This window comes from Chanos chanos, chromosome 7 (genome assembly GCF_902362185.1).
Source record: "Chanos chanos chromosome 7, fChaCha1.1, whole genome shotgun sequence".
Classification (NCBI taxonomy): domain Eukaryota; kingdom Metazoa; phylum Chordata; class Actinopteri; order Gonorynchiformes; family Chanidae; genus Chanos; species Chanos chanos.
Window position 1 is genome coordinate 14,630,623 of NC_044501.1, and position 12,238 is coordinate 14,642,860.

The following is a 12,238-nucleotide window of genomic DNA, read 5'->3' on the forward strand; positions in this document are numbered from 1 at the left end:
TTACTGGCAGTGGGCAGTGCAGGAATGCACCCCGGGAGGATTATTTGCATAGAGTCAACTCAGAACCGCAGCGATAGGGCAACGACAATTGCCTTGAGTGAATCCAGCCAATCGAAGAACCGTCCGAACCGAGGAAAAAAGTGGGCTTCCGTCAGCTTGGAGAGTCAATGAAATTCCATGCATCCAGCGCTTACTTTACCGAGAGCTTTTCCCTTCTTGAACTGCGGTCTTTTATCGTATAAAAAGAAAATACGATTCGGAACGCCATTACACTTGATATACAGTGAATGAATTAGCTGAGCCACATTTGCCTGATATACAACAATAGCGACATGCACAAACAGACCCATGGTTAAATAGAATCACAGATTTGACGCTCTACAAGTGTAGCATACACGGATCAAAAGAAGCTGTTGTGTTGCGCTGTGTTCTGATATGATATTAGGGCAGAAAACATAACGAGCAAATCCTGTGGTCGAGAGAACCAAAACGAGTAAAATGCAAAGCGCTAACTCAAGTGAGTCACGTAAGGTTCCAGGACCGGCTGTTTCTGTTTTAATAGCTGTAGCAGAACGCCAGCACAATGACAGCATCAACCATCCTTAGATGTCACCCATTCCGCGAATAGATTATGATGATGCATAATCTTTAAGCACAGTGTGAAATTTCTTCCCTGTCTGATTTGGGCATGAACATTTAAGGGCAAACTCAAACCGCTACCTTCACAAAAGTTGTGAAGTCCAAAGAGGCAAACGTTCAAATGGAAATAACGATGAAAAGGCATAAAAATCAACGTCGTAATATACGCATTCTTAAAGCAAAACATGTCAATGAAGAAACGGCCACATTAAACGTCAGGCGAGCTCTTTCTGGTCCGCAAGAAAACCAATCGTTTGAGCCCAACAGGGGGCAGCAAACGACCTAAATGAGGACAAGTTCGTCGCGCCTTTAAGAATACATCTTCATTTGATGGTTTAAAACGCGCCTGGACGCAGCGCATATAGGTTACGGTAGTATAACAGTCCACCAAGTAGACTTCATAAATATGTCGAAAGAATGTGACCCATTAAACTGCTCGCAAATTCCACTAGTCTCTAACCTTATTGAATCGTCAGCTTCTTGTTAAGTATGAAACGACAGCTTTAAGAGTTGGTGTTGGAGAGCTATGGGCTCAGTGATGCAAAACCAAAAACAGAAGTACTTGTTATTATGTAAAAACTCCATCTGGGCGGTTCTGCATCACTGTGTTAGGTGATAAGAGGATATTTTAGCAAGAGTGTCTCAATGCAGAATGAGGAAAAATGATGTAAGTGCATAGTCTAACCTCAGAATAGGCCAAAGTGTTAAATACGTAAAATAGAATTGTACGGGGCACAGTTGACATATCTCTTGTTAATCCACCTTTTTAAAAGGATAACAAGTGGCCTGACCATTCAAGGAATTTTCAGTAACGCGGACACGGTGCCTCAATACCAATCAGCTGTTGCCGCTCAGACGCGAACGTCCATTCATTAGAATAGTCTGTCGGTTTGATCCTACACGGGAAGAATCTATTTGACATCCGTGCCTGAAAGTTTTAAGTGAACTGCCAGTTAACTCGCTTCGGTATCCAAGCTCGGCCCTGACTTAAGAGCGTAGCCACAGGGGTGAATATAAAAAATGTAACGGCTCACGCTCCAAGTTTTCCGGGCGTCCTGCCGGGTCCATGATTGAAAGTGACTGCCCGCTTCTCTCACCTTACTGTAAACGGAGAAAATATCGCAACCCGGCCTTCTTGGCCATTACTTTTCACCTGTGCAGTGTTTGGGTAAAGGATTTATTTACCGTTACTTTAGAGCGCGCTCAAGAAGCAGTGCCGCCTGAAATAAGGATACAGACATTTTAACATACTTGAGGCTGCTTATACCCTAAGGGCCGACGGCTGTTTTAAAGTTTCAACAAGTCACCCAAAATAAGGAATTTCTTGAATCATTCAGCCTCGACAGGTTTTTAAAAAATATTTCCCGAAATGCAGCCCGAATAATTTCAGGTGGAAAGACTATGTGCCATATAATCTTTTCACCGCGTGCAGCCAGTTTCTTTTCATGTTCCAGAAATTATTCTCATCTCTTACATTGTTGTAATTACAATATTTTTTGAACATCGAATATCACCACTCTGCTGATAATTTTGGACAGGCTCATTCAAAGGACTGGTTCTAAGAAAGGTTCAGCAGATGCGTCATATCTAGCGTGTAGGATCTGTGCTGTGCTTGTAGTGGCTATAACACAGAGGGTTCAGGCCGTGAAAAGGAAACGTACGGATGGTATGGCAAATGCAAAACTTTTGTCTTTCCTTTCGAATGGACATGTTGGTGTTGATTAAAGTCTTACTGAGGTTAAGTCGCAATGTGCGGAGAAAAACTGAAATAAACATGCTATCATAAACGACAGTGACTGTCAAAAACTCAGGGTCATCCCTAAATCTGCAAAACTGTTTTTCTTTTTCACTTTTAATAACAAGAAAGATGTTCATATATCGTGTTTGTGTTAATACGGAGTAATATTAATAATAATGTTATAATATAGACATTAATGAAATGGGCATAAATGAAATGATGAACGATCTGAACGAGCTGTGTCAGCGGACTCATATATATATATATACACACACACACACACACACTTATATATATACATATGTGTGTGTGTGTGTGTGTGCGTGTGTGTATATATATATATATATATATATATATATGCTAATTAACCCAGTACGCGTTAGATGTAAGGATACATTACAGAAACTGTGCGCTTAAAAATTTCGCTTATCATCTCTGAAATAGTTTTCAAGAACTATTCATGTCTAAGCCCAATTTTCAGTTTGTTTTTGTCAGTCTTGTTGAACTAACAGATTTCTTTAGAATTATCTGAGGGGGCTGCACATATGAAGAAATATTATTTTAGCAGTATTTCTTAAATCTATTTTACCTGTTCTTCGACAAATTGGATAAACAGAGATTAAATATCGAAATCATAACATATCTAAATTGTACTGAAGCGCGAAAATTAACAACAGAATAAAATACACAGAATCGCACATTTAGAAAACGAAATATGTAAATAAAACGACAATTTAATACCTAAGTGCTGTTTCAGGGTAATCGTATCGCTGGAGATATGCAAATTTCGTCAAAGTGTAAGAGGATGAGCTCGCGACCACATGTGTATATCTTTTATGTTTGCAATCTTTACATTTTGCATTCGTTACAGGATAAAACCGAACCAAGCAAGTTTATCAGCAGCTCAGTATTTCTGTAGAATAATTTATCAGTATAACTTCTAACCACCAACTTAATAACAGTAGGCTAATATTGAACATACGTGGAGAAAAGCCAGCATAAAGAGGATTGCATAGTTTAGCATATGCGAATGACTTCAACAACTGTGGGTTCAAACGTTACCTACTTTATGTTATTGCATTTATGAGTGCGTTAGACCAGTATCAGAGCATAAGAAGTGCTGGATACGAAACACCTGCGTCTTGTATTTCCGCTTTGCAGAGAGTATTCCTGAATTGGTGTAATGTGATCACTTCAGAATCGAGAAATCGATAACGCTTGTTGTTGGCTATGAAATCTATTGATATGCGTCAATAGCCCACAAATTCCTTACCATGTTTAACCGATCAGACTAAGGACACCCATTCCATGTAATGCAGGCGCATTCTAAAGCTTAATATATTCAGTAATGAGGAACGCGTCAGTCACGAACAACACACTAATTAACGGGTAATTTTCAGGCAAAAAATAGCATTTTTTTTATTGCCCACACTGGATTTGTCGCTTCAGTGTAGCTTACACCACAACATCTATAAAACACTGGTACCAGTTATTGTTTTGAACTATTTTAATAAATGTAGGCTATGTCAAGTTACACAAGGGCTATGTATTAACTACAGTAGAACAACTAGCCATACTATTATATTGTACTTCCATAGCTTATGCATTTGTAAAATTACCACATGGCTACTACCCAAATTTTGAGGGAATGTATCTGGAGTAGAATTTACACAATACTATCTACAGTATACAAGTCATTGTGTAAATACAAATTTGCAAGACACATTTCTATAAAACCTGATCCAAAACATTTTTGACATCATGAAAAAAGCACTCAAGATGAGTGAATGTCATACACTGTACACTTATCATGGGCACGCGTGGACACTCACACACGCACGCGCGCGTGCGCACACACACACACAAGCACAGACGCAGGGAACCTGTGAAGAAATGAAGAATGAGGAAACTCTTTCCTATTTCAACAGTTCCTTTTTTTCTCTGGGCTCCACGCTTTTGATAGTGGGAAGGAGCAGAAAGGAAGGAAAGGCAGAGGGAGAAAACAGTAAGAGGAGGAGCGAGAGTACAGAGAGGCACAGAGTGGAAAACAACAACAACAAAAAAAAGAATGATAGAAGTAGATACACACTGAGAAAGAGGAAGAGAGTGTCTTGCGCAATCACAGATAGAGAATCATTACGCAGGTACACACACAGACGCGCACAGACATAGACACACAGACACAAAAGACACAGGGTGAATTAACGGTCATTTGCGTTACCAAACAGAGCGTTGTTGGTTCGACTTTTCCTCATCAGGTACATGGCCCAAGAAAGAGGTCCAGAAGAGTTAAAGGGGTTTGAGTTCATCTCTAGCTCCGGTGGTGTGTGAGGGGACTGGGCGTTTCGGGGGCTTTCTCCACAGATCCACCGGCCAAATCGAATGCGACCCCTCGTTCTATCTAACTCTCCCTTTATACTCGCCTCTTCACCCTCCACAATATTAGCAAAACATGTTAAGTATGAAAAAAAAAGGGAGAAAACGAGGTCGAAGACGGGGAAGATGGCACGCAGTCATGCTTAATGTATTCCCTCACTAACCATGCCCTCAGGGGACAAGTCCATCACTCTGCCCTGGGGCACTTCTAACCTGTTAATTTCATTTAGCTACTCAAATGATTTCTCCCCTTTTTCACTTGGTTTTTTTTTTTCTTTTTCTTTTACTTTTTTTTTTTTTTGTTCTTGAAGCTCACGGAACGGAGGCCGTGGATGCGATGCTGACGTTAAAGTTTGCACGAAGAAGGGAGGCTTGGGCGTGAAACCATGAGGGGGTTTGGCAGATTAAGATGTGTTAAGATTAAGGTAACTCTCTCTCCCGAAGGACTTTTCAGTTAGAAACACTGTTCTAGTCTGAGCCCGCATTATTCTTCTTCCAAATCGACAGCTATTGCTTCACGTTTAAAATGAAAATTGCCTTGAAACTCATCTGTCTCTGGTCTGGACAGAGAAAACATTAATAAAGATATAGCGAGGTAGCTGACCAAACAGGACCGACAAGGAGTCAGTGTTGTAGGTGGCCTAAAATAACAGTATTAATCCAGTGAGGTGGCTGAGGACCATCTGAGAGTGTAATGTGACCACTCCTAAGACTCTAAAGGGAAAAAAAAAAAAAAAACTCTTATCATCCTATTGCGGTGACTTCATGGACCATTGGTATGAGGGATTGAGTTTTCCCTCATGAGATGAGTTAAGGTGGAAGATGACTTAAACAGCTACCATGGTGGTTGAAAGATGGTTGATCTAAACCAAATGTAGACATGACTTCTGGGTTTGGCTGTCTCTACACAAGAGGCCACAGAGGTTTTTACGAGCTCCTGTACACACACCCTGCTGGCCACAAGGAGCCGCGGCTTTCTGGACAGAGGGGTGACAATAGCGCAGGGATGAAGCCTACTTTGGTAATAAAGTGGAGCAGTGTCGGTAAGCCACAGCAAGGCATGATGGTCTATTGCAGACATCATGGTGGCCAGCTCAGCAGTTCCTGTCGCCACCATTACCGCATAGCTGGTAAAGCACACACAACAGACACAGAAATTCACACAAGCACTTGTGCACGTGTGCGCTCACACACACACACACACACACAAACACATACCACATACACACACCAAGCTATGTATAAGTGAGTGGGTTTGAATCCAGATTTAGTTGTGGGAGAGAATGTCTTCCTCACTGCCCAGGGCAGTCTGTCCCCTGTCATCCTCATGAGACAGGCCACCCTGGGGCCAGCAGTGCTGGGCACACAGGATCAATACAACCCCCTGAGCTTCCTGAGGCTGGAGGAATCAATGGAGCCAAAGCAAAATGCCATACAGACTTACTGTAAGCACAGCACCTCAGTTAGTTTGGTCTCTTTATAAAACAGACAGAGGGGATTTTTTTAAAAAAGAATGCAACTAACATACTTTTTAGAGCACGAGATGACAAGTTAAGGCACTTGGCTGTAACTTTCATGGTGAAGTTACCAAACTCAGGCAAGATACAGTGGATGCGGGAAGGAGTAACTGTCTGGTACTATGATTCATGGCATTCAGATCTAGTCCCTGTTCTCCTCTGACAATGTTCTGTCACCACTGAGGAATTGTTAATGACTTTGACAACCCAGAACATTCTGTGAAACTCTGTTAAAACTTTCTGTGTGTGTGTGTGTGTGGGGGTGAGAGAGAGAGAGAGAGAGAGAGATAGAGAGAGAGAGAGAGAGAGAGAGAGAGAGAGAGCGTGGAAAACACAAATATTGATTTGAAAAGCAAAACTGAGATTCCATGCATTGACTAATCAAAACTAAAACTAAAGCTAAAAATCATTGAATCTAAGCAATAGGCAACTTAGGTCTCTTTATAACCACTCACTACTCTCTCCCCATACCATGGAGCTGTTAGTTAAGAAAGAGGAAAATAACTCTGTTTCAGTTCTCCTCAATAATTCATAGACGTGTATTGTGTGGATGCCGTTAACTGCTACTTAAAAGTAATTAATTGATTTTCTGACACATCAGCTCACAGAACAGCAATGTGACAAAGCAAAGCACTCCGCCCTGTCCTCTCACACAAGTTAACACACATACACATTCACACAGACTTAAACACATTGCACATTATGAAAGACAGTCACAAGCATAAACATGATGCTTTGAGATCAGTCACAGTATTCTCAACTCAGTGTGCTCTCCTTCTCTTGTGTTTAGGTATCCCAGATGTTCTCTGGATTAAGACAAACATGCCATAAACACGCACGCGCGCACACACGCACACGCGCATGCACACACACACACACACACACACACACACACACACACACACACACACACATAAATACACACGTTGCCCAGCTGTATTAACATTGCTACTGAGTGTCCCCTCGACAGTGACACACATACACACTTTGACGTCAGCACAGCACAAGGGGCTTCTTTTCCCATGGACCCTTCACTTAGTCTGCTACCCCCATCCCTCCCCCCAAAAACCAGTCCCATCAGTCTATATCCAAAAAACACCAACAGGGACATGAGAGTGAGATCAGACAACTCATTGGGCAGACTCACCTGTAGTCTGAGTTATAAACCACTCCAACAAACTCATCACCATGCATCTTCCTCTCAACTTCGCTACCAGGCAACTGTTGTAATCCCTGATCAGTTTTGTCAGTCAACCACAATGCTGTTGATTAGATGATTCAAGAATGCAGGTGTTGGAATGAGACAATAGGATATAACTGTTCAGATCTTAGTCTCCGATGAAGAGTTATGTCTTCATCTAGCTGTTCATGGGCTCTTTTTCAATCTCGTGTCTGAAACTATACTGTCATTTAAACAAAGTACGGAAGCGAAAGTTGACGGAAAATTTTTCAGCCTGAACGAAGCGAATAGAGGCTTCGGCTGTGACCGTGGTCACTGGACCAGGCAAGCGCCCTAGCGTGACAATTTTCACCAGGAATTAAAATGTAGTCGTGAGAGAGAGAGAGAAGTGAACTTCGGTAGATCAAACCATAGACGGAACAATGAACCAAATTTGCATGAACATAAGAGAAGAAATTCCTGTCTCTTCTGGACAGAGAAAAAAAAAAAAAAAGAAAAAAAGTGACACAGAAGATCCCACACAAAGGCCTGCAGTGCAGTTTGAACATGAAAGCGCCAGCACAGCCGCAGAAATGTGACTCCCTGGAGGAAGAGAAGGACAACAGTACAACTGACCTGCCTGTACGGAGGATAACGACAGAGAATTTAACGGTCCCGATGTGAATTTCACTCTATTCCCGTCACTGCTCCCAGAGGCCTAATACTCACTAATGGCATGACAGACTGGCCATTGCCTGAGATGAACAGCTCAAAGGCAGTAAAACATAACATATATTATTTTGTGTAACAGAATATATGTTGTTAGTATAATATGGGGCTTTTATGATATTGATTGGATTGAGGTCTTATTTATGGCATTTTCATTTAAGACTTCTCTTAGCTCAGTATTCACATATTCACCTCATTATGATAAATCTATTATTCATACATTGTTTCTTCTGTGTCTTTTTTGTTTTTCAGCTGTTAGATGTATAGTAAAACATTCTTGGTTTGTGAATAACTATATTTACTGGCTTTTCAGTTTAACTAATCTATGCCTTACTAAGTACATTAATATTGTATTGAACACTCTCGGTTATACTTATGATTACTATTTGATATGATGTATCACTGAAGTGCTCTCTCTGTTTTCAAGAGAGTTTGTTGTTGACATTGGGAGTATGATTTAAGTCATACATCATAAGATCAAAAGCTACTGACTAATAACACATCACTTCAATTCCAGAGACATTTATCAACTAGATCATGTGCCTTCACAAAACCAAAAGTGTGCTACTTGATGATGTCATGTCACTATTCCTAATGAACAGACTGAAGAACCTGGGGTTTGGGGTAAAACAGTGTGGCAATGAGCACATAATAATAATAATAAGAAGAAGAAGAAGAAGAAGAAGAAGAAGAAGAATGTTACTACTACTACTACTAACAATAGACATTTTGAAAGCAAGCACTCCAGCACTGAATGCCATGAGTTCCTACACCTGACAAAGGTAAAACAATCTCTTTTTTGTTGTTTTTCATCAGAAATGGAGTTAAACCGTTTATTTAGGTTCAAGTAGTTTAATGCAAAGTACAGACATTTACATGGCTGTGTGTGTGTATGTGTGTGTGTGTGTGTGTGTGTGTGTGTGTGTGTGTGTGTGCACGCGTGCGCGTGCTTTGGCCTAGTAGGTCCAGAGCTGATAGTGAATTATTCAAAGGCCCCTCAGCTCAACAGAGAATATCAGACTTACAATGCCAGCCTTTTCTGTGAAATCTCTGATTGATTTTATGACACAAGCGATGAGGGAGTGATGACAGGAGCCCTGCGTTGCTGAGGAAAAAAAAGAAAAGAGCAAGGCAGGGATGAAACAGAGAAAGAATGAAGCGGAGGTGCTTCAGATGTTGTTGGGATGACACATTTGACATTTGTCTGGTGGTGAAAGCATCGGAGAGACTGGATTTGAAAACTCACATTACTTCTTGTCCATCACAGCCCGTCGTGGACTGACAAAATCTCCCTTCATTTCCGGGCATTTGGATCACATTGAACTGTCACATTCACTTTGGTGAAATTCAACATACCGTTATTCCAGCTCACACCCTGACAATATGCTGCTAGAATTTGATACTGACACCTGTCCGTAGCAACTCTTAACGATTTGTTATCAGCTAGTCCTTGTCAGGATTCCGTCCTCACAGACGACTGACAAGATGTGAAAATGAAAAAAAAAAAAAAAAAAAGTTAGACTTCAAACAAAGAAAGCCCAGACTACTAAAAGCAATCCATAGGGTAATGGACATTGTGATCCAGCCATTTAAGAGCAGTATTCCTGCCGTGCTCTGGTGGTTTGGGGTTCCCTGTCTGAGATGGCACTTTTGGCAGGACTGGCGAGGGATGTTTCAGAGGGATGAGCACTGGCCGTGCCGCTCAGAGCAGTGCGTGGGTGGGAGGGGCCGGGGAAGCGCCTCAGGCTCCATTTAGTGCAGTATGAATGGATGATCAGACACAGTCCACCAGACACATACTCTACCTCCTTATCCTTCAGCCTTCACTCTCTCTCTCTCTCACTCTCTCTTTCTAACAAACACACACCACATACACACACACACACACACACACACGCGCATACACAGCCTAGCTCAACAAGAGAAGAACTCTTACACATAATGTTTATCTGCCAAAAGACATTCACTGACAAAACGTGTAAATGATTCTTAAAGGATTATTTTCTATTTTTCTCTCATCTGTTTTTGGCCATTTGTGTACCATTTGCGAAGACAGTGTAGCGCAAAGCATTTTCATTCATTATAAAAGTAATTTGTACTGCAGAAAATCTAGATAGTTTTTTTGGGCTGTGGTATGATTGTAGTTAAGCTGTCCAGCTGTAATTTAGAAGCTTCCTGTAAACCTATTTTTGAAAAGATTCCTTCCTCGTGTATTTTCTAACTTTTACAACACTGAAATAGTCGCAAAATGCCTCGATAATAACCAAACAAATCTCATTTATTATTCCCCAAACTCAATTCTGCAAGGCCTGAGCTCAATAAAGACCACAGACCAGTCTCTCTGTTTGTGCCCAGATTCCTGGATTTTATGAGGAACAATTTTAGACCTGCTGTCCTAAGATCCTTTGAATCAGCACATATACAGAGATCAAACTAAGTTCCATGCGATCGAGTTTTTGACGCCGGCTTGACCTCTGGCCCTGAGATTAGGCAGTGAGTGGAAACGGTCAAAAGCGATGGAGAAAGTGACGGATGCCTGGCGGGCCAGAACGGAGGGATGAGAGTGGGATTGGAAGAGGAGATCCAGGAGGAAACAAGAGCCAGAAGATGAAGGAAGTTGGGGGGGGGGGCAGGACATGAGGCATGGAGCTCCTGGTGCCTCTGGCTAGTCATCCCACAGTTTATTGAGCTGTCTGGCCATGACTGTTCTGGTCTTCACTGAGGAGTCAAATATCTCAGCCTGGTCAGCGACTTCTTGTTGCCTTCAGAGAATACACAGTTTTGCTTTGGTGTTTCGTCACCCAGATTCAATCCACAGAAGTCATTTTTTCTTATGTATTTTCTTTTCTTTTCCTTCGAAAACCTTTCAAGTATGGAAATCTTAGTCAAATAGGATGTATTATACAGGTTTATACGAGTCTTTCAAGTCTCTCATTTACGTACATAACAACATAAAAAACACTCTAACACCTTCAATGTTCAAACATTTCCATCTTCAGTTTCCAACTGGATTAACCTTTTAATCTACACAGTTTAACAGTTAGGCTACATCAGAATAGGTTGGCAGAGGAGCCTGGGGCTAATTCTGTGGAATGAAGAGACATTCCTTTGACCCTTCGCTCATTCAGTCACAGACTGTAGGCAACATATTTCAGAACTAACAACAGACCTTCAGATCATCATTCTGCTTTGAAATATAATATAGTACAGATTAATGTTCACACCTACCACTTAAGTTAAGTCATATGGTGAGAAAATGTTGCCTTAGCTGCAATGATTCACTGTCTCATAATGTATTTAGTCTAAAAATAAAAAGAAATGCACACGCAATCCCACAGACAAGAGAAACTACACTGTCTGTAAAATTTAAAGGTAGATTCTTACTCAGAGGATGAATGTGACTGTATTGGTTTCATTTGAGGTAAATGTTGATTCATTTAAAAAACACTGAAATCTTAATCCAAAAAAAAAAAACAATCTCTTGTTCACTGAGTTTCAAAACTAAAACAAATAAAGTTAGTGCTCATCATGCTTCTACCCTTTAAACTCAATATCATGAAGGCTCCAACTGTTTGAGAAAAAAAAAAAAAAAAAAAGATTTCTTTGTGAATAGACCCATACCACATTAGCAACACACAAACATAAAAAAAAAGAAAAAAAAAACGCAGACACAAACAAACTCATGGTACATTTGTGAGCATGGTTATTTTGTGGGAAGTCACCGGTTAAGTGGCATGCACCGCGATGGTGTGGTGAACAGAGCCTCTTTGTTGGAAGCCAGACTTTCGACTTGGCCTACGTTGGCGGTTGGGGCTGGTTGAACTGTGGTCAGATGAAGCAGATGGCTAGTTCAGACAATGACTCAGAGAGCAGACCTCAAAACACACAACAAAGCACATACAGAGAGAAACAGAACTACAGCCAGACAGATAGGACCCTTGTCCACACACTCTGACACACATGTGCATACACTCTGTCATCATAACATCGCGGTTGAAAAACAAATCCTCAAAAGCAGGAAAGACACAATTTTGTGCTGAACAATTAAGGAATGGGAAATGGAATGAAAATTTTTATCTG